The 23,910-nt window shown below is 34.5% G+C and overlaps 1 non-coding gene across 1 annotated transcript; it reads left to right on the top strand.

Annotated features, from left to right (window-relative positions):
* Positions 1-21,215: 21,215 nt before the first annotated feature.
* LOC125369671 lies at positions 21,216-21,322 on the top strand. The gene has a single exon (XR_007215347.1). It is a non-coding gene; the product is annotated as a small nucleolar RNA R71 (small nucleolar RNA).
* Positions 21,323-23,910: the final 2,588 nt, after the last annotated feature.

The following is a 23,910-nucleotide window of genomic DNA, read 5'->3' as shown; positions in this document are numbered from 1 at the left end:
CTAAATTGGAATATTGGGGCTTCTCTAGATGATCACGGACCAATCTTTTGGAGGAAAGAGGGAACAATAAGAATCGAGGCACGCCCAAATATTTCGATTCAGGATTTGCACCATTGTACCTCCATCCTTCCTTGTTCCTCTATTCACGAGGACTCCTGATGATGCAAGGTTTGGCATAAAGAATCCTCAAAATACAATTGACAAGCTTGACCGATGGCATTGGGCCTTAGCCTGATGATCAAGCAAGAGATGTAAATGCACGTGTGTAAGTAAGAAATCATGTTGTTTTCGATTAATCCAAGCGTAATTCAAGTTGAATTTGAGCTCTTTGATGTTTGAAATGCAGATAATGAAGTAATTTGGGTATGAGTGTTTTTAGGTAGGCCCACGCGATTTTACCATTATTTTTGTTAAGCTAGCTCATATAAGGTTGTTGCCGAGTCAACTCCTCTCTCGTTCTTTATTTGACTTTAGTTTATTCATCTCTCTTTACTGATTTCTTCATATTTATTTTCTAGTTTATTCTTCTTATGGAATGAGGCTTTCGCACCATAGAAAACACATGCAACTGAATACTCGAGGCTAATGAGCATAGTATTTCAATTTTCTATCTTGCAGGAAATCAAGTTATAAGTTCTTTCAAGAACTTTGTGGACTTATCAACACTCGCGCTAGCGAGCATAGACTTATCCCTCACGCTATTCCTTTCTCTTATATTCTTTATCTACCATTGTGTTTAAATCAATTCCATTTGATCCTTACACTTAACTGTATGGAAGAGAACAAAGAAATTGCGATTTTTTTCCTTATCGGATTTGAAATCCTACTTATATTCTCGTTTTGTTTGTTTATTTTGCATATGTCTTTTTAATCTCTATGATGGTTTGGTTTTACTTGGGGAGCATAAATATGATGGCTGAGTGAAAGCTCGTGGAAGCGGCAATCATAGGCACTGATCCAATGCTTCGATGAATGCGAAGAAAGAAAATTAGTTGATCGAGTACTGATATCATTCTCCGAATGATTGTGGATGAATCTTTTGGAGGAAAGAGGGATTGACGAAACTGAGGCACACCTAAATATTTTTTATTCATGATTTGCACCATTAGGATCTCTATCATTCCTTGCTCCTCTAAGGATAAGGATTCCTAATGCCACAAGGATTGACTTAAAGAATTATTGGAGTGCAATTAACAAGCTTGATAGGTGGCATTAGGAATTAGCTTAATGATTAAGCAAGATGAGAACTCATATTGTTTTTTATAGATTGATATGAACGTGGGTAACTTGTGCCAAACTCGCATTCAATGTTGATGTCTTCACCAAGGATCATTCACCTAATCAAGCAAAGATACTCTAACTCCCAACAAGACACTTAAATAATTTGTACTTAAGAACCTTAATTATAAAGAATAAAGGCTGTTTAACATAAACATAAGTTTAAGTTAAACTAAGTTTGTAAAATACCAAGCCTTCACTTGATAAATTCACTAGGTTCATTAAGAACAACGATTAAAAGACTAGGAATACAACTCCTAAACTAAAATGATAACTTAAAACAAGACTCCTAACAATTAAAAGACTTCTTTAAATGAACAAATACTTTTAAAATTCGTCCAAACCGTAGTCCATATAATAAACATGACAATTCAGCTTAAGTAACATGTGATATGTGGCCCATTCTTGAGTATTGAACTCCAAATAGCTTGACTTAATCATGCCTCCATATGTTGGATTGAGTTGATAAGAGCATCTTGAGGCCCATTATCTAGATTAAGCCCCATCTCACTTGGAATTTGTATGGGACTACGATTCCTAGTGGAAATAGGATTCCTTTCATCGCTTGAACTCCTAATATCATCAGAACTCCTTGCTGGATTAGGATTCCTAGTGGAATTAGGACTCTTTGTTGAAGTAGGATTCCATGAGTAAGTAGGATTTGCATCATTAGCTTTTCTTGTTGGAGTATGATTCCTTGTGCAACATGGGTTCTCATCACAAATATTGTTATTCATGATTTGCACCATTAGGATCTCCATCATTCCTTGCTCCTCTAAGAACGAGGACTCCTGATTAAATATTCTTATTCATGATTTACCTTTGTTTTTATTAAGCTGGCTGATTAAATTTAGGACTACGAGAATTATTACCAGTCAACTCCTCTCTTATTCTTGATTTGACTTTAGTTTATTTATCTTTTTGTATTTCTTTATTCACACTTAGCATCTAGTTTCTTCTTCTTATGGAATAAGGGCTTTTGCACTATAAAGTCCACATGCAACTGAATACTTGAGTCTAATGAGCATATTATTTTAGTTTTCTACCTTGCAGAAAATCAAGTTATGGGTTTATTTAAGAAATTTTTAGACTTAATCAACACTCACGCTAGAGAGCATAGACTTATCCTCATGTTAGAGAGCATAGACTTCTTTGGAATAAGGGCTTTTGTTCTTTGTCTATCCTTGTGTTTAAATCAATTCCATTTAATCGTTCTAATTAGCCATATCGAAGAAAACAAAGAAGTTGTGATTGCTTTCCTTATTAGATTTGAAATCCTACCAATATTCTCATTTCTTTTTGTTTATTTTGTGTCTCCCTTTCTAATCTCTATCTATTATGATGGTTTGGTTCTATTTGGGAGCATAAACACGAATGTTGAATGAAAGCGCGTGGAAGTGTTAATCATAGGCATCAATCTAATGCTTCGACGAATGTGAAGAAAGAAAATTAGTTGATCGTGTATTGATATCATTTTCTGGATGATCGCAGAGGAATCTTTTAGAGGAAAGAGAGAACAACGACAATCAAGGTCCGCCCAAATTGACACGAACGTGGCTAACTTGTGCCAATCGCATATTCAATGTTGATGTCTTCACCAAGGATCATTCACTTGATCAAGCAAAGGAACTCTAACTCCCAACAAGACCCTTAAATAACTTGTACTTAAGAACCTGAATTATAAACAAGTAAAGGCTGTTTAACATAAACATAAGTTTAAGTTAAACTAAGTTTGTAAAATACCAAGCTTCACTTGACAAATTCACCAAGTTCATTTAGAACAAAAGAAGAGAATTGACTCCAAAATATTCAATATTCAACAACTCCCTTTACATAGAAATATGTACTAGCTTATATAGGTTTTAAAGAAACCTAATTCTATAATGATAATGAAGCAAATAACAACAAGACTAGGAATAGAACTCCTAAACTAAAATTATAACTTAAAACAAGACTCTTAAAAATTAAAAGACTTCTTTAAATGAAGAAATACTTCTAAAATTCGTCCAAACCGTAGTCCAAATAATAAACATGACAATTCAGCTTAAGTAACATGTGATATGAGGCCCATTCTTAAGTATTAAACTTCGAATAGATTGACTTGATCATGCATCCATATGTTGGATTGAGTTGATAAGAGCATCTTAAGGCCCATTATCTAGATTAAACCCCATCTCATTTGGACTTTGTATGGAACTAGGATTCCTAGTGAAAATAGGATTTCTTTCATCGCTTGAACTCCTAATATCATCAAAACTCCTTGCTGGATTAGGATTCCTAGTGGAATTAGGACTTTTTGTTGAAGTAGGATTCCTTGAGCAAGTAGGATTTGCATCATTAGCTTTTCTTATTGGAGTTGAATTCCTTGTGCTACATGGGTTCTCATCACAAATATTCTGATTCATGATTTGCACTATTAGGATCTCTATCATTCCTTGCTCCTCTAAGGACGAGGACTCCTGATGACATAAGGATTGGCCTTGATGATCAAGCAGGATGAGACATAAATCCACGGATCAAAGGCAGAACTCATCTTATTTTTAATTAATCTAAGCCTAATACTACTGAAATTTGATCAATCTGATGTCTGAAATGCATATAACAAAGTAATTTGTGTCGAACTATTTTTAGGTAGGCCCACGTGAATTTACCCTTATTTTTACTAAGCTGGCTGATAAAATTTAGGACTACGGGAATTGTTACCAGTCAACTCCTCTCTTATTCTTGATTTGACTTTAGTTTATCTATCTTTCTATATTTATTTATTCATATTTAGCATCTAGTTTCTTCTTCTTAAGGAATAAGGGCTTTTGCACTATAAAATCCACATGCAACTGAATACTTGAGGCTAATGAGCATATTATTTCAGTTTTCTACCTTACGGAAAATCAAGTTATGGGTTCTTTTAAGAAACTTTTAGACTTAATCAACACTCACGCTAGAGAGCATAGACTTATCCTCCCATCCATCCTTTCTCTTGTGTTCTTTATCTACACTTGTGTTTAAATCAATTCCATTTAATCCTTCCAATTAGACATATGGAAGAGAATAAAAAAGTTGTGATTGCTTTCCTTATCAGATTTGAAATCCTACCGATATTCTCATTTCTTTTTGTTTATTTTGTGTCTCTCTTTCTAATCTCTATCTATTATGATGGTTTGGTTCTATTTGGGAGCATAAACACGAGTGTTGAATGAAAGAGCATGGAAACGTCAATCATAGGCATCGACCTAATGCTTCGACGAATGTGAAGAAAGAAAATTAGTTGATCGTGTATTGATATCATTTTTCGGATGATCGTAGAGGAATATTTTGGAGGAAAGAGAGAACGACGAGAATCAAGGTCCGCCCAAATTGATACAAACGTGGCTAACTTGTGCCAAACCTGTATTCAATGTTGATGTCTTCACTAAGTATCATTCACCTGATCAAGTAAAGAAACTCTGACTCCCAACAGGACCCTTAAATAACTTGTACTTAAGAACCTTAACTATAAAAGATTAAAGGCTGTTTAACATAAAAATAAGTTTAAGTTAAACTATGTTTGTAGAATACAAAGCCTTCACTTAACAAATTCACCAAGTTCATTAAGAACAAAAGAAGAGAATTGACTCCAAAATAATCAATATTCAACAACTGCCTTTACATAGAAATTCGTACTAGCTTATATAGGCCTTAAAGAAACCTAATTCTATAAGGATAAGGAAGCAAATAAAAATAAGACTAGGAATAGAACTCCTAAACTAAAGGGGTTCTCAAGCTTATTTATGGAAGTTCCATATCACAGCTTAACGAAAATAAGGGAAAATCTGCAAGGGCCTTCCTAATAACACCGCGACTCGAATTACTTCGTTATATGCATCCTAAATATCAAATGCTCACATTTCCACTTGTATTACACTTGGATTAATCAAAACCAACATGATATCTCTCTAATGCATGTGGATTTACATCTCGTCTTTCTTGATAATCAAGCTAAGCCTAGTGCCACCAATCAAGCTTGTCAATTGCATTCCCATGATTCCTTATGTCAATCCTTGTGTCATGAGGAGTCCTCGTGCTTAGAGGAACAAGTAATGATAGAGATCCCAATGGTGCAAATCTTGAATAAGAATATTTGGGCGTGCCTCAATTCTCAGCGTTCTCTCTATCCTCTAAAAGATTCTTCCACGATCATTCAAATAATGATATCAATACTCGGTCAACTAATTTTGTTTCTTCACTTTTGTCCAAGCATTGGATTGGTGCCTATGATTGTCGCTTCCACACACTTTAACTCAACACTCTTATTTATGCTCGCCAAATAAAACTAATCCATAAAACAAGACATAGATTAGAAAGAGACGAACAAAAGAGATAAGCAAATGAGAACATAGTTTGGATTTTGGATCAAATTAATTTAAACAAAAGGGTAGAGAAAGAACACAAAAGAAAGAAAGGACGTGAGCGATAAGTCTAGGTTCGTGATACAGATAGGCTAGCATAAGAAAAGCTTGAAGATGATGGGCTTGATGAGGAGCACGCAAGAAAAGCTAAGAATGCTAAAGATGGGCTAAGCTTGCCACAAGGCCCAATAACAAGGTCTAGAGCCAAGCAGTTGCAACAAGCCTTAAATGGTTATATACAAGATTGAGCTAGCAAAGAGAGTCCATTTGAAGGCCCAAGATCCATAACTATTAAGGAGCATCAAGATAGGGCTTTATTCAATCTAGTAAAGGTTCAAGCCCATGAAGAACTAATTAAGGCCGAAATATGCTTATAGGCCTTGGTTTAGTTTTATTAAGTTTATTTAGGGCATCATTGTCTTTTTGCTATTAGTTTTCTTCTAAGGCTTGTTTCAACTCTATTTAACTTGAACAAAGCCATATGTACAGTTGTGTTCTTGATTTATATTATTGTTCTTATTTTGTATAATTTGATATTCGGATCTAGTAAAAAAAAGAAAATAAAAAAAAGAAAGAAGATAAGTATTAAAAAAATTGAATCTTGAAAAAGAATATGCAATCTTGAAAGGTTACTTGAATATGCTAATTTTGTTGAACTATCTTATGTGTTTTCTTGAAAATCTTGATTCTTGATTTGGTTTTTGAGTATTTGTAGGGGTTGATCTTGTTAATCACGTTTTATTCTTAGTGTTTAGGGTTACAAAAGAGTCCTAATCTACGAAAAGATAAGGTTCATATATTTTAGAAAGAGGTGTAGCTGCAAAGTAGCTAGTCCATTCAGTTTAGAGAGATGAGAGAATTTGGATGGCAGATCTGATTACATTGACAACAAACAAATTGAGAAGAGAGAATTGGTGCGCAAGGGCTGTTCAAGTAATTTTGGTTGATTTTATTTTTGAGAGTTTTGTTTCTTATCTAATCCCTTACTGATTATAAAAATATTATTGAAGGTCTTAGATTGATCTTGAAGCTTAAAATTTGATTTTAGTTGTTGTTTGGTTAGAGAAAGGATACAAGAATCTGAATTGCAATCTTGCTTTCTTGGATGTTTTTCTTCAATTCTTTTCTTATAATTCTATTTCTTTAGTGTTCTCTATTGTTTTCTTATTATTTTTCATCATTCTTAATTGATTCAATTATGTTATAATACCAAAATTCAAAAATAGCCAATTTGGATTATTTCTTCCATGCACTTTAACTTAATAATCCTATTTATGCTCGCCAAATAAAACTAAACCATCGTATTAGATAGAAATTATAAAGATAGACACAAAAAAGACAAAAAAAGATGAGAATATAAGTAGGATTTTGGATCCAATAAGTAAACAAATTACGAATTATTTATTCTCTTCCATGTAGCTAAGTGTAAGGATCAAGTCGAGTTAATTTAAACATAAGGGTAGACAAAAAACATAAAAGAAAGGAAGGACGTTGATTTCTCGTAAAGTTCTTAAAAGAACACATAACTTGATTTCTGAAATAATATGCTCATTAGCCTCAAGTAATTGATTCTAAGGGGTTTTCATGTTAATATGTTAGGGGTCCGCAATTCAAAAGGGGTTCTCAAACTTATTCATGGGGGACCAGTCCTCTTTCTCAAGCTCCATATAGAATGGCTCCAACTAATTTGAAAGAGTTGAAGGTACAATTGTAAGAATTACTTTATAAATGCTACTTTAGGCCTAGAGTATCACCTTGGGAGCATCGATTTTGTTTGTTAAAAAGAAAAATGACACTATGAGATTATGTATTGATTATAGACAATTGAATAAGGTGACAGCTTGTAAAAAATATCCATTACCATAGATTGACAATTTATTTGATCAACTATAAGGAGCTCATGTATTTTCTGAGATTGATTTAAGGTCCAGGTATCACCAATTGAAGATTAAGGAAGCAGATGTTCCTAAAACAACATTTAGAACTCGATACGGCCATTACAAATTTTTAGTGATATCGTTTAGGTTAACTAATGCTCTAACTACATTTATGGACTTGATGAATGGGGTATTCAGGCCTTATTTAGGCAGTTTTATAATCGTGTTTATAGATGACATTTTGATGTACTCACGAACAGAGGAGCAACATGTAAAGCATTTGAGGATTGTATTACAAACATTGAGAGATAGGCAATTGTATGCCAAGTTGAGCAAGTGTGAGTTTTGGCTGGAGAAAGTGGCATTTTTAGGGCATAACATTTAATCCAAGGGAGTATATGTTGATCTGAAGAAAATTGAAGCGTTTGTTAGTTGGAAACAACCTACCAATGTGCATGAGATACATAGTTTTTTAGGGTTAGCAGGCAATTATAGGAGGTTTGTGCAAAACTTCTCTATCATTGCTTCACCTTTGCAAATTTCTTGAGGAAGAATGTGAAGTTTGTCTAGAATAAATGCTCAGGCAGTTGAAGGAATGCTTAACTTCAGGACCAGTGTTGACACTATTAATGACAAGGCATGAATATGTTGTGTACAGTGATGTGTCCATAAATGGTTTGGGTTGCATATTGATGCAACAAGTTAAGGTAGCAATTAAGACCACATGAGTTGAATTATCCTACACATGACCTTGAGTTAGCAATAGTTGTTTTCACTTTAATGATTTGGAGGAATTATTTGTATGGTGAGAAGTGCTAGATTTTCACAGACTACAAGTGTAACACCCCCATCACATACTAACCAATAAACATTAGCCAGGAAGCATACAAGCGTCGTAGAATATATACTACAGGTAGATAGGTCAATATGTAGGTTGTTAAGAATCCAGACACAAGGTTATTAATATATAAACATATGATTATACTTAAACATCATTTAACAAGTATTACAAACATCTTCTTATGCCTTATAAGGCATACTTCCATATATATCACATAACTGCATACAAAAATGCATCGGGAGGAGACTTCACAAACCGGCCCAACTTGGCAGGCTAATCTAAAAGCTAGACTTCGCATACAACCAACGGATGCACTACTATTTACAAACCTGAAAAGAAAAATTTTGGAGAGGGTGAGCCTCCATTTCGGTAAATAAATAATCAACATAATCTATATCACATACACTTAATACAATTTCCACCCAATCACATAACTTTCCATGATATTCATAGTTTAGGTATAAAGTCATACCATTCTACTCAATTCATTACAACCATCATAGAAGAAATACAATTCAACAATTATGGTTAGTTCTCACGGCTTGTGGATCCCCTTTAATGTGCTGCTCCGCCTCATCCTCACATATCACACACGTGGCTTCGCCTCATCTCACATTATACACTTTTATAGCCTCTCTAGGCTTTAGCCTCCCAAGGCTTTATATATATATCTTTTTTTTCATAGGGGAATCCACCATTCACATGCACATATGCACTTAACATCACAATTCAATCATTTCACTTATATCATATTTCAGCAATAACAATTGTTCCACTCAACACCAATCATTTCCATCTCAGTCATTCAAACATAAGCAATATTAAGCAAACGCAACCATTTGCGGAACATTTGATTAAATATATGAACATAGCAAATATTAACTATTTACTTACTCAAAATATACTTATTCCTTTAGCATATAAGAACCTCCTTTCTCCACAACTTCCTTTCCGGGGCCTTTGAGTACTGTCAACACATTCATCAATTCACATTTCATGCATATTACAAATATTCATGTAAATGCGAGTTCTAATGCATTACAAGATCATCCCTCTCTAATTCATAGGTCTAACTCTTCCTCTAAGACTCTCAATTACTGTTTTAATATCCTATAAACATTTCCCATCTAGTTAAATACCAATCTAACTCAAATTAACATCAATAAATTGCATAAAACTAATCTCCAACATTTCTGTTTTCTAGACAGAATTTAGTACCAAGGTATATTTATTGCTGGGCAAAATTGGCTTAATACAAAAATCTCATATTAAATTGACATATCCATTTATGCGTCTAGTTTCATCTCCAAGAAGAATTACTCAATTCCGACTTCTATAGATTTAATTATTTTCAAATTACTGAGCAAGGATCATACAGCTAGTTGTACCCGAGCAGCAATCTGTTTGCTCAATTTAAGCAACCAAAACGGCAAAAATAGCGAAATCACAAAACTACAAAGTTATAGAGGACTCTTTAAACTTTCCATAGACACCAATTAAGCTTAATTTGGACTTACATACCCCATGTTACTCATGGTTCCAATTTCCAATATTCCTCTCTTAATGCCACCACCTACTAAACTATTTTTATCACCCTAAATTAATTCTTACTAACCATATATAGGTACTAACTTTTAATTGTATCTTTTAAGTCCAATCTATTTACCCAACCTTCAACTATTGGTTCAATTAAGTCTTAAGGCTTAATACACATAACCCAAGTACTTAATCAACTTATCTAAATTAATAATCTAATATCATGCTTCTTATTCTCTACTTATAATTAATATATATATGTTCTCATAAAATAAAAATATCATTGATATACCATCATATGCCCAATGATTAAATGTAAATGCACATAACATGGATGATGAGAAAATGCAGGCGTTACAACTCTCCCTTCCTTAAGAAATTTCGTCCCCGAAATTTTAACAACTCACCAACATTACAATGGAATAGATTCGGATACTTCTGTCTCATATGCTCTTCTACTTCCCAAGTTGCTTCTCTTGGTGAATGATGACTCCACTTAATTTCGACCATAGGAATGTCTTTATTTCTCAATTTCTTAACCCTTCGATCAAGAATTTCTATCGGTTCTTATCTCCAATCAAAGGCTTTACTTGTAATGTGGCTAACAGATCATTGTCATAAACATAAAACTTCACATCCATAGCTCTAAGTGCAACTAAATATTCTACATTATAACAAATCATACTTGAAAAATTTTCCACTGACTTCCTACTTAAAGCATCAGCAACAACATTTGCTTTTCCAGGATGATAATCAATAGTGCAATCATAATCCTTCAGAAGCTCAATCCATCTTCGTTGTCTCAGATTCAACTCTTTCTGCGTAGGGATATATTTCAAACTCTTATGATCAGTAAATATCTGAAATGTCTCCCCGTATAAATAATGTCGCCATATCTTCAATGCATGTACAATAGCTGCTAATTCAAGATCATGTGTAGGATAATTCAGCTCATGAGGTCGTAATTGTCTTGAAGCATAAGCTATAACCTTCCCATGCTGCATTAAGACACATCCAAGTCCTTGCCTAGAAGCATCAGTATATACAACATAACCTCCATTTTCAGATGGCAATGCGAGTATCGGTGTAGTAGTAAGCCTTTTCTTCAACTCTTGAAAATTTTGATCACATAACTCCGTCCACTGGAATGGCACATTCTTCTTTAACAAAGTTGTTAGAGGCTTAGCAATAACTGAAAAATCTTTTACAAATCTTCTATAATAGCCAGCTAACCCAAGAAAACTTCGAACTTCAGAAACATTTCTAGGCGGTTCCCATTCAATAATTGCTTTAATCTTTGATGAATCTGGTTGCACTCCATGTTTAGAAATAATATGCCCTAAGAATGCAATTTCCTCCATCCAAAACTCGCATTTGTTGAATTTTGCATACAACTGTTTTTCCCTCAAAATCTGTAAAACAATTCTCAAGTGTTGTTCATGCTCTTCTGGGCTTCTAGAGTAAATCAGAATATCATCAATGAACACAATAACAAAGTGATCTAAATATGGCTGGAAAGTCTTGTTCATCGATTGACATAAAAATAAAGTAGGGAGCATTTGTTAAACCAAATGGCATCACAATAAATTCATAGTGCCCATACCTTGTTCCGAATCGTCTTGGCAATAGATTTCTCTTCAACCCGGAGTTGCCAATAACTTTGATCTTAAATCAATTTTAGAGAACACAGTTGCACCTTTTAACCGATCAAGCAAATCATCAATTCTCGGCAATGGATATTTATTCTTCAACGTAATCCTATTCAATTGCCTATAATCAATACATAATCGCATACTACCATCCTTTTCTTCACAAATGAGTAATCGGTGCTCCCCAAGGTGAAGTACTTGGCCTGATGAAACCTTTATCAAGTAACTCTTCTAATTGCTTCTTTAATTCTTTCAATTCTAATGGAGCCATTCTGTATGGTGCAATGGAAATAGGTGCAGTACTAGGGATGATGTCAATCTCAAAATTAACCTCTCGATTTGGTGGCAAACCAGGCAAATCATCTAAGAATATGTTAGGAAATTCTCTGACCACTGGAATGTCTAATACCCCTGGACTGACCTTAGTAGTATCTATAAAACTAATTAGATATGCTTCACATCCATTTTTAATTAACTGACATGCAGTCACTGCTGAAATCAAACAATTAGGAATTGTCTTCCTTTCACCTACCATTACTATTTTCATTTCTCCTTGTATTTCCATAGCCACTTCCTTCGTTTTACAATCAACAATAGCATGATTTCTTGACAACCAATCCATCCCCAAAATAACATCAAACTCTCTAAGATTAATAACAACCAAATCTGCATGTAGTTTGACACTATCTACTACTACAGGACATGATCTCACTATCGTATTTACTGTGATAATACCCCCAGCAGGCATAGATACATATATATCATAACCTAATGCCTCTATATTAGCATGAACATGCGATGCAAAATCATGTGATATGAATGAACATGTGGATCCAGGATCAATAAGAACATGTGCATCAGAATCATGAATAGAAAGTATACCAGTAACAATTTCAGGTGCTACAAATGCTTCATTTCTAGTAGTAGCAAATACTCTAGCTTGTGCTTGTGGTTGACCAATTTGTTCTGATGGTGTTGCTGAAATAGTTAAACCTCCTCTGCCACCTCTTCCTCTGCCTCGAACCAACTGGAATATTTTCACCAACACTACTCTGACCCACTGTATAAGATTCTCCAGCATTATTTCTTCTCATAGGACAATCTCTAGAATAATGTCCTGGCCTACTACAAGTAAAACATACTACTGGTCTAGGTCCCCAACATTCTCCAGTATGTCTCCTGTTGCACGTAGGACAAACAGGAGCAAACCCTCTACTGGCTGAAACTTGTCCTCCCTCAAGTCTGGATGAATTGTATCCACCTCTACTATAAGGTACTATGGAGGATCTACTAGACTGACCACCAAACCCTCGTCCACGATAACTACTCCGCTGTGAATTAGAGCCTCTAAACGAAGAAATACTAATATGTCTTGGAGGATTACTATAAGCACCAATGATTTTCTTCTTTTTAGCTTCCATAGTATTCCTTTCAAATGATGTTTCTTCAGCTCTCAAAGCAGCTTCAATTGAGGCATTGTAATTATGAGGTTTCACTGCCATTTTCTCACGAATGTCAAGCCTCAAACCCATCTCAAATTTCTTCCTTTTCAGTTCTTGATGGCTATTTCTTCCGGTGAATACTTACATAATCTCACAAATTGAACTTCAGAAGCGACATATCATTCTGTTTCAACTCAAGAAATTCAAGCTTCTTCTGTCTCTATAAATTTCTGGAGTATACTTCTCAAAGTAAATTCTCTCAAGAAATCATTCCAAGTCAAAGTCATTGGTCGATCTTTGCTTCTTAAAACTGTTTCCCACCAATCAAGTGCATCTTTTCTATTAAAGATCACTGTATATAGAAGCCTTTGTTCGGATGTGCAATTAAATCTATCCAACACCCTTCTGTATTTCGTAACCATTCCTCGGCCCTCGGCAGGGATCGGGTAGTACCTTGAAAACATTAGCACCTTGTTTCCTAACTCTTTCATAATTCTTATCTATCGGCCTTTTGTTGTTGAGTTGGAGGCGGTGCTTGTTGTTGAGCTGCCCGTTGCATCAGAAAATCCATAAACTGTTCCATAACATTTTGTACATTCGATTGTGCAGCATTTTCAGAATGTAGCTCATGCTCATCATGTTGATCATGTTCAGATGCATTTTCATGACCATGCACAGACTCTAATGACTTATCTGGGCCAGTTGCGTGTTCTCCTTGTCTCTCCATCTATATATATGAAATGCAAATATTCAGTCAAGTTCAAAGAACATATATCATATGCTTAATGATGTGCAACATGAATCTACTCCCAATGAATCTAATCCCTGCTCGATACCACTAAAATGTAACACCCCCATCACATACTAACCAATAAACATTAGCCAGGAAGCATACAAGCGTCGTAGAATATATACTACAGGTAGATAGGTCAATATGTAGGTTGTTAAGAATCCAGACACAAGGTTATTAATATATAAACATATGATTATACTTAAACATCATTTAACAAGTATTACAAACATCTTCTTATGCCTTATAAGGCATACTTCCATATATATCACATAACTGCATACAAAAATGCATCAGGAGGAGACTTCACAAAACTGGCCCAACTTGACAGAACTGCTAAAAGCTAGACTTCGCATACAACCAACGGATGCACTACTATTTACAAACCTGAAAAGAAAAATTTTGGAGAGGGGTGAGCCTCCATTTCGGTAAATAAATAATCAACATAATCTATATCACATACACTTAATACAATTTCCACCCAATCACATAACTTTCCATGATATTCATAGTTTAGGTATAAAGTCATACCATTCTACTCAATTCATTACAACCATCATAGAAGAAATACAATTCAACAATTATGGTTAGTTCTCACGGCTTGTGGATCCCCTTTAATGTGCTGCTCCGCCTCATCCTCACATATCACACACGTAAGCTGCTCCGCCTCATCTCACATTATACACTTTTATAGCCTCTCTAGGCTTTAGCCTCCCAAGGCTTTATATATATATCTTTTTTTTTCATAGGGGAATCCACCATTCACATGCACATATGCACTTAACATCACAATTCAATCATTTCACTTATATCATATTTCAGCAATAACAATTGTTCCACTCAACACCAATCATTTCCATCTCAGTCATTCAAACATAAGCAATATTAAGCAAACGCAACTATTTGCGGAACATTTGATTAAATATATGAACATAGCAAATATTAACTATTTACTTACTCAAAATATACTTATTCCTTTAGCATATAAGAACCTCCTTTCTCCACAACTTCCTTTCCAGGCCTTTGAGTACCTGTCAACACATTCATCAATTCACATTTCATGCATATTACAAATATTCATGTAAATGCGAGTTCTAATGCATTACAAGATCATCCCCTCTCTAATTCATAGGTCTAACTCTTCCTCTAAGGCTCTCAATTACTGTTTTAATATCCTATAAACATTTCCCATCTAGTTAAATACCAATCTAACTCAAATTAACATCAATAAATTGCATAAAACTAATCTCCAACATTTCTGTTTTCTAGACAGAATTTAGTACCAAGGTATATTTATTGCTGGGCAAAATTGGCTTAATACAAAAATCTCATATTAAATTGACCTATCCATTTATGCGTCTAGTTTCATCTCCAAGAAGAATTACTCAATTCCGACTTCTATAGATTTAATTATTTTCAAATTACTGAGCAAGGATCATACAGCTAGTTGTACCCGAGCAGCAATCTGTTTGCTCAATTTAAGCAACCAAAACGGCAAAAATAGCGAAATCACAAAACTACAAAGTTATAGAGGACTCTTTAAACTTTCCATAGACACCAATTAAGCTTAATTTGGACTTACATAACCCATGTTATGCCTAAAATACAGAACATCAAGGTTGCTGGAATTTTGACAGTTTTCTATCTTAACATACTTAAACTTAAATCAAGCTTAATCTTTATGCAATCATTCAATACTCTACTAATTCATGATAATCAGACCTTTAATTAATCAATGAGAGCATCAAATGAAGTTTTTCCAATTTGTAATCAAGATCCCTAATGATAAATTAATAACACTCAAGTAACAACTTACCAATTTCAGCTTTTGGGTTGCTAATATGCTTAAATCCTTTAGCTTTAGCTTGGCTCCTTCAATAGTTGGCAAAATCCTATCTTAATCTTAAGTTTTTCTAGGTATTCCACTCCTCTCTCTTATTCCACATTTTGTGTTTTTGGCCATGTACGAATTTTAGAGAAATGAAGAGGTAAAATGAGCTTACTCATGGTTCCAATTTCCAATATTCCTCTCTTAATGCCACCACCTACTAAACTATTTTTATCACCCTAAATTAATTCTTACTAACCATATATAGGTACTAACTTTTAATTGTATCTTTTAAGTCCAATCTATTTACCCAACCTTCAACTATTGGTTCAATTAAGTCTTAAGGCTTAATACACATAACCCAAGTACTTAATCAACTTATCTAAATTAATAATCTAATATCATACTTCTTATTCTCTACTTATAATTAATATATATATGTTCTCATAAAATAAAAATATCATTGATATACCATCATATGCCCAATGATTAAATATAAATGCACATAACATGGATGATGAGAAAATGCAGGCGTTACAACAAGAGTTTGAAATACCTATTAAGCCCAAAGGAGTTAAATTTGAGGCAAAGGAGATGAGTTGAGTTATTAAAGGATTATGATTGCACCATTAAGTATCACTTAGGGAAAGCTAATGTAGTAGCAGATGCACTTAGCAGGAAGTCCTCAAGTAACTTATCTTATATTCGTACTAAGCTAAGTTAGGCCGAAAGTCTTCATATGCTCCAAATCAGTAGCTTCGGTCTTTTTGAGCCTAAATAAAAGATTAAGTAAGCCCATTAAACACTTGGACTTGTAATACATTAAGTTGAGTTGGGCCTTCGCTTAAACTAAAGCCTTGAACTCCTTGTAATTCCTCTTAGGCTGAAGTCCTCAAGTAACTTTGGGTCAATCCAAGTTTACAAAGGCTTTGTTTAGCTATTAGTATCCTATTTGGTTAGATGTTAGAGTTTCCTAAGCTTGTAAAGAAACTCATATTAGATCAGATTACTACTATTCTTAGGACTTTGGATATGTCTTTAAAACATGTCAGATTTGTATGCCTTTTTTCAGATTATGATTAATTAAAGTTTTTTACTTTCTCTTAAGCCAAAATTACTTGTATCTTGTATTCTTGTTTGAATGCAAAACTTACTTATCAAGGAGTTTATCTATCCTTGTGCTGTACTTGGAATTGGGGTGCTCAATGGGGCAGCCTTGAACTACATAACTGATGATAAGGTGATGTATGCATTGGTGAGAGCTTTAGAGACATGGAAACACTATCTTTGGCCGAAAGAGTTTGTGATTCACACAGATCATGAGTCATTGAAGCATTTGAAGGGGCAAAATAAGCTTAACAAACACCATACTAAATGGAGTGAGTTCATTGAGTCCTTTCCATATGTGATAAAATACAAGCAAGGTAAAGATAATGTTGTTGCGGATGCATTATCGCGAAGGTATGCACTTCCATCTACTTTGAATGCCAAATTCCTCGGTTTTGAGCATATTAAAGAAATTTATGAGCATGACTTTGATTTTGGCAATGCGTTTAATGCTTGTGAAAAAGGTGCTTTTGATAAGTTTTATAGACATGATGTATTTTTGTTTAAAGAAAAACGTTTGTGTATTCCCATATGTTCTATGTCTGAGGTATTTGTTAGGGAAGCTCATGAGGGTGGTTTAATGAGACAATTTGGAATTGCTAAGACTTTAGATTTTTTGCATGATGTTTTCTATTGGCCTAATATGAAATGATATGTTGCTAGATTTTATGATAAATGCATTGTTTGTAAACAAGCAAAGTCTAAATTGAAACCCTATGGCTTGGATTGATATTTCTATGGATTTTGTGCTTGGTTTACCTAGGTCTAGGCATGGTAATGATTTCATATATGTTGTTGTTGATATAGCTCATTTCATTCCATGTCTTAAAACTAATGATGCAACATATATTTCTGACTTGTTTCTTCAAAGAAATTGTACGTCTGCGTGGTATGCCTAGAATGGATTAAAGCTTAATGCTAATTTAAGAATCAATCGTTAGGAAGAGATTCCAACTTTAGGTTATTAGGTTTAGGAATTCGGTTATCTCGAGAGAGAAATTGAATTCAGTTAAGAATTCGTCCATGGGTAGCATAATTGGATTCATCAATCCTTTATCTTTTGTTTGATTACCAACTAGTTTAGGTTCCTTTTGGGTTTGCTTTCTTGTCTTGGTTATTTCATTTATCCATTCATTCCTGCATCTCCCTTAGAACTTAGCTTGTAGCTATTAGTTAGTTTAGAAATTATCCATCATTCATTTTAGGTTAATATAACAAAGAAGAAACTCTGGGCTTTCACTTTCCCGAGGAATACGACCTTGATACTCGCCATTAGTGCTAGACTGCATCGATAGGTACACTGCCTTAGATTGTAGCTAACACAAAGTAGCACACAACAAGTTTTTGGTTTGTGGGTAAACCTTATAATCCTACTCTCTCATATGATTCTTAGATATATCTGGAATTGCTATCACTAGGTGTTGTGTATTGTTAGGATGTTAGAACAGTGTGTTTATGTGCACTTGAGTATGCTATTTTTAAGCTGATTGATGACTTGATTTATAGAATTGTAGTTACTTTTCTTTGTTGTTCATTGTCCTTGGAAAACAATTGATGGTGTTTTACACATCAACCCTACCGGGTTAAACTGGTGTTATTTAATTGTTTTTCAAATTGTCGAATTTTAACTTAGAACATTGATAATGTCATATGCATGCGTTTCTTAAGTAATGATTCAATTAATGATATTATGAACTAATTGCACTTAATACCACACCTCAAAGTGAGATTTTGAGCCTGTTGAGCATTCATTATACTTATGCTCTTTGTATTTCTTGTTTGAGTGTGCATTGTACTTAACTTTGCTTCTAGAACTTGCTTTGTAATGCGTGTTGAAGTTACATGAATATTGTGAATACCATGAGATGATTTGGGCGATATAGGATTCACGACATTTGACCAAAAGCCTATCCCCTTATGTTTCCATTAGTTAGCCAGTTTTGAGCCTTAACCTTTTCTTCATAATCTATACCTATACACTTCAATTATACCATTCTTTACATTTATCTTTCCTTTACCCTTATGCTGGAATTTCTTTCTGTGATTTGTTCAACTTTATGTAGGATTAAAATACCAGTTGCTATGTTGGTAAATTCATTAAATCTTTTTGATATTTTAAATGCTCCCTTTGATCCAATTTGTATTTGTTATTCTTTATGTTTATTCGAGTTGTATGCAGCGGTCGCTAATAAGCTGCTAGTTCATTATAAAAAAAAGAAAAAAAAGGGAAAAAGAAAAAAAAGAAAAAAAAAAGAAGAAGAAGAAAAAGAAAATATAATAACAAAATTCTTTAATTGTTTATCTCTTTATTGGATTTAGAGCATTTGCGAGCGTTATTCTATGAAGTAGGGATTTTAGTGAATGATTCTTTTTGTGATCTTAGGCATTTAATTCTTTGAGCATATACTATTGTTTATCGCACGAATTCCAGCATTTTCACACTTCTGTCCAAATCTCCGTACCTTTACCTTAGCCCCATTATAACCTTGGTAAAGACCCTTTGATTTTGGTATTTACTTGTTCACAGTAGCGAAAATATGATTTATGAGCAAGCTTATGGTGAGCGGGTCTTGTGGATTTGTTTTGAGGGATTTGTTATTCACCTAATATACACTTTGAGCGACTTGAGTGATCCTAGTGAGGCACTGGTTCGTGATGTTTGTATTGAGTTGTCATTTAGGTTATTCATGCATTAATATTATTTCCATCCTCATTTAATGATTTGCAATTTGATTTATGATTAAGTATCCTTTGAGATGTGTCGAATACTATCTATTATGGACTAGGGGCGTAAACTGTAAGGAATTACTAACTGCAGTTTTATAAGGTGAGTTGTTAATTGCTTGAGGACAAGCAATAGCTTAAGTGTGGGGTAATTTGATGTGCATAGTTTTACACATATTTGCTTGCATATTATTATGTATGTTCTTAGCAATTATTGTGCTTTTATTCCTAAATCACCCATGTTTTGTGTTCTTTTGCATTTCAAGAACATTTTTAGGACCGTCATCGGTGTTTAAGCAATTATAGATCAATACGTGCGGAAACGGATGAGAATTCATTAAGATCAGACAAGAGCCTGCATTGCACACATTGAGCATGGCCTGAGTCAAGGCCATGCTGACCCTCACGGCCTGGACTTTGGCCGTGACCAACCATCGAAACTTGGTCTTCAAAATAATGGTTTGAGCACGGTTTCCGTAGCCACCACGGCCTCCAGCATGGCCTGTGGTGGCCAACACGGGGAGCAACACGGCCGTGTGGCTAGCACGGGGGGCAAACATGACCGTGGTGAATCCCTAGTTGGTGAGATCCACAGTTTCAGCAGTTTCAACACGGCCTGGACTCCAGTCGTGCTGACCAGCATGGCCTTGACCACGGCCGTGCTGAATTAAATATATAAGGAAAACGTATTTTTAGGGTAGAAAAAGAGGGGGAAGGAGTGACATAGAGCCCTGGCGACTAGTTTGGTTTCTGTACAGTATTGAGTGCGAGAGAGAGTTGCAGGGAGGAAGAACCCCGAAATCGCAAGGTTCTAAGTGCAAAACAGTAGTGGAGCAATTCAAGAGGCAATTTGGGAGATTATTCAAAGTGTAGATCGAGATTTGGAGCTGTTCATCCAATTCGAGAGAAAAGGGTGTACATGTTTCATTTTCATTATTCTTTCATTGTAATTGATTTCTTAGATTGTTTTAAATATGAACATGTTTAGCTAGACTGATTAAATCCATTGGGATTTCTTTACTATGTTGGCTTAATATTATATTGTTGGATTGTTTGAGTTGGTTTTGTATTCTTCTTGCTTTCAGTATTAATAAGATAGCATTATTCATGAGACGTTGTGAACTGTGGTCTTTAGATTGCTTTGTGTGATTGAGAAGTCCATTTGGCAATTGGAATTTTGAATAGCAAGAACTGGTTAATAATCACTTAGAGATAAGGATAATTAATTAGCCGGATTAAGAATTAACAAAGCTTAATAGAGGCGGATTAAAGCTTAATGCTAATTTAAGAATCAATCATTAGGAAGAGATTCCAACTTTAGGTTATTAGGTTTAGGAATTCGGTTATCGAGAGAGAGAAATCGAACTCAGTTAAGAATTCGTCCATGGGTAGCATAATTGGATTCATCAATCCTTTATCTTTTGTTTGATTACCAACTAGTTTAGGTTCCCTTTGGGATTGCTTTCTTGTCTTGGTTATTTCATTTATCCATTCATTCCTGCATCTCCCTTAGAACTTAGCTTGTAGCTATTAGTTAGTTTAGAAATTATTCATCATTCATTTTAGGTTAATATAACAAAGAACAAAGAAGTAACTCTGGGCTTTCACTTTCGCGAGGAATACGACTTTGATACTCGCCATTAGTGCTAGACTGCATTGATAGGTACAATGCCTTAGATTGTAGCTAACACAAAGTAGCACACATCAAGTAGCAAGGTTCAAATCACTGTAAAAGGTCTGAACTTACATCCTATTGGTAGACCGTGGTGTGGACAGCATCTCAACAAGTCCTTGTACCTCTACCAAGCATCGTACATGCTCTTATTGTCCATCTGCACAAAAGAAGAAATGTCATTTGTCAATTTAGCAGTCTTAGCTGGAGGAAAGTACTTGTAAAGAAACTTTTCAGCCAAAGATTTCCAGGTAGTGATAGTGTTCGACGGAAGGGGCTGCAACTATCTTTTTGCTCTATCCCTTAAAGAAAATGGAAATAATCTCAGCTGGATGGCATCATCGGTAGTTCCATTTATCTTGAATGTGTCGCATATCTCCAAAAAGTTGGCTATATGGGCATTGGGATCCTCGCTTGGCAGCCCTCCAAACTGTACACTCTATTGTACCATTTGGATCACATTTAGCTTTATTTCAAAGTTGTTAGCTGCCACCGCCAGTCTGAGTATACTCGTTTGTGTCCTATCCAATGATGGTCTAGCAAACTCGTACATCGTTCTGTTGGCATCTGCCACAGCATTTCCGTTGTGATTCTCCATCCCTATTGGTCTATCAACAGGTACCTCAACCTCGATCTCCTCCTCTACCGATTGAAGAGCAGAATTCACTTCTTGATTGTTGATGATGTTTATGTTAGAGAATCAAATATAGATTCATAATTGCAAAGCCTCTACATTATCTCACATAATAAATTTCAAGCAAAGCTATTCAATCCTTGAAGATGAAGAATTCCTCCTCTTTCAAGTTTCTTACTATGATAACCTTGTTATAATCGTAAGTATGTCGAATTTATATCACTACATATCATAATAGGAGTAAAAAACTCTCTTATATAGTGTTAAGAATTCATAATCCTTAACATAATTATACAAACACATGTCATTATAAAACTCTTTTGTGATGACATGTGTCAAGCAGTATTAACATATGTCATCATGAAACTCTTTAATGATGATACGTGCCAAGCTCTATTAACACATGTCATCTTAAAACTCTTTAGTGATGACACATGTACAGCTATATTGATTCATGTCATCATAAAACTCTTTTGTAATGACATGTGTCAAGTTATATTGACAACACGTATCAGATTGCTTTCCTTGACACATATCATTATAAAATCCTTTTAGTGATGATATGTGTCCAGTTGCTTTCTCTACACATGTCATTATAAACCCTTTTATGATGACACGTGTCAAGGTACTTTCCTAATACGTGTCAGCATAAAACTCTTCTATGATGACACGTGTCAACCTACTATACAAACACATGTCACTACAAACTCTTTTGTGATGACATGTGTCAAACTCTTTCAATATAAACACTTATATATTATACCATATTTAGACATTTATGGACTTTAACTTCGGAAGATACTAGTGTTCCTACTTGAGGTACAAGTTAAGTCCATCGACGTGCTTGAGTTGATCTTAACGTGTGTGACTTCTAGGTTCATTATTAATTGGCAATGGGAGTTTAATATTAAACTCTTTAATATTAATTAAAACACTTTAACCAACTAAGGGAATAAATAATCAATTGTCCCTTAATCATTCCCATAAATTATAAGTGACGTCTAGCAACATAAAGGAAGGACGTGAATGATAAGTCTAGGTTCGCTAGTGCGAGTCTTTCAAAGTTTGTAAACTTCTTAAAATAACCCATAAATTGATTTTTCACAAGGTAGAGAACTAAAATAATATACCCACTAGCCTCAAATATTCAATTGCATGCAGTTTTTATAGTGCAAAAGCCCTCTTTCCATAAGAAAAAGTAACTAGAAGCTAAATATGAATAAATAAATAAAGAAAGATGAATAAATTGAAGTCAAATTAAGAACAAGAGTGGGGTTGATTAGTCAACAATTCTCGTGGTTCCAAATTTTATGAGCCAGCTTAATAAAAATAAGGTGAAATTCGTGTGGGCCTACCTAATAATATTTCGACTCAAATTACTTTAAATGAATTCGATTTGATCCTTATACTTAGCTGTATGAAAAAGAACAAAGAATTGGTGATTTCTTTCCTTATTGGATCTAAATTCTTATCTATGTTCTCATTTTGCTCATTTTTTTTATGCCTCTCTTTCTAATCTCTATCTAGTATGATGGTTTGGATTTATCTGGGGAGCATAAACACAAGGGTTAAGTGAAAGCGCGTGGAAGCGGCAATTATTGGCACCGATCCAATGCTTAAACAAATGCGAAGAAACAAAATTAGTTGATTATGGATGATTCTTCTAGAGGAAAGACGAAACCATGAGAATCAAGACACGTCCAATATTTCAATTCAGGATTTACACCATTACAATCTCGATCATTCCTTGTTTTTAATGTGATTCTTGATGGATTTGCAAGAGTCACATTGCGAAATTGTTAGGAAGAAAGTCTAAAGTCATATTCACGAACAAGGACCCTGACCCAACACTTTACTAGAAGTGTGAACCTTGGCATAGAAAAGATTTTGGATGCCACGCTCAAGATTAAGGAAGAAGGTGAATGATAAGTCACAAAGGAACGCTAGAAGACAAGTCTTGATAAGTACAATGAGGTTAAATAGAGAAAACAAAACCTAATTCCTATATGCAATAAGGAATTAGTCTAATATAGGAAATAACAAATAAAGCCTAAATTAAAGTCTTCCTAAATAGCAAAATAAGCAACTTAATTGATTTTGTAAATCAAGGAGATATTCCTAGTCAATTAAAATGGTACATCCCCCTT

The sequence above is a fragment of the Ricinus communis genome, chromosome 3 (genome assembly GCF_019578655.1).
Source record: "Ricinus communis isolate WT05 ecotype wild-type chromosome 3, ASM1957865v1, whole genome shotgun sequence".
In the NCBI taxonomy this organism is placed as follows: Eukaryota; Viridiplantae; Streptophyta; class Magnoliopsida; order Malpighiales; family Euphorbiaceae; genus Ricinus; species Ricinus communis.
Note: the sequence above shows the minus strand (reverse complement) of the source record. Positions and strands in the feature narration are given on the sequence as shown.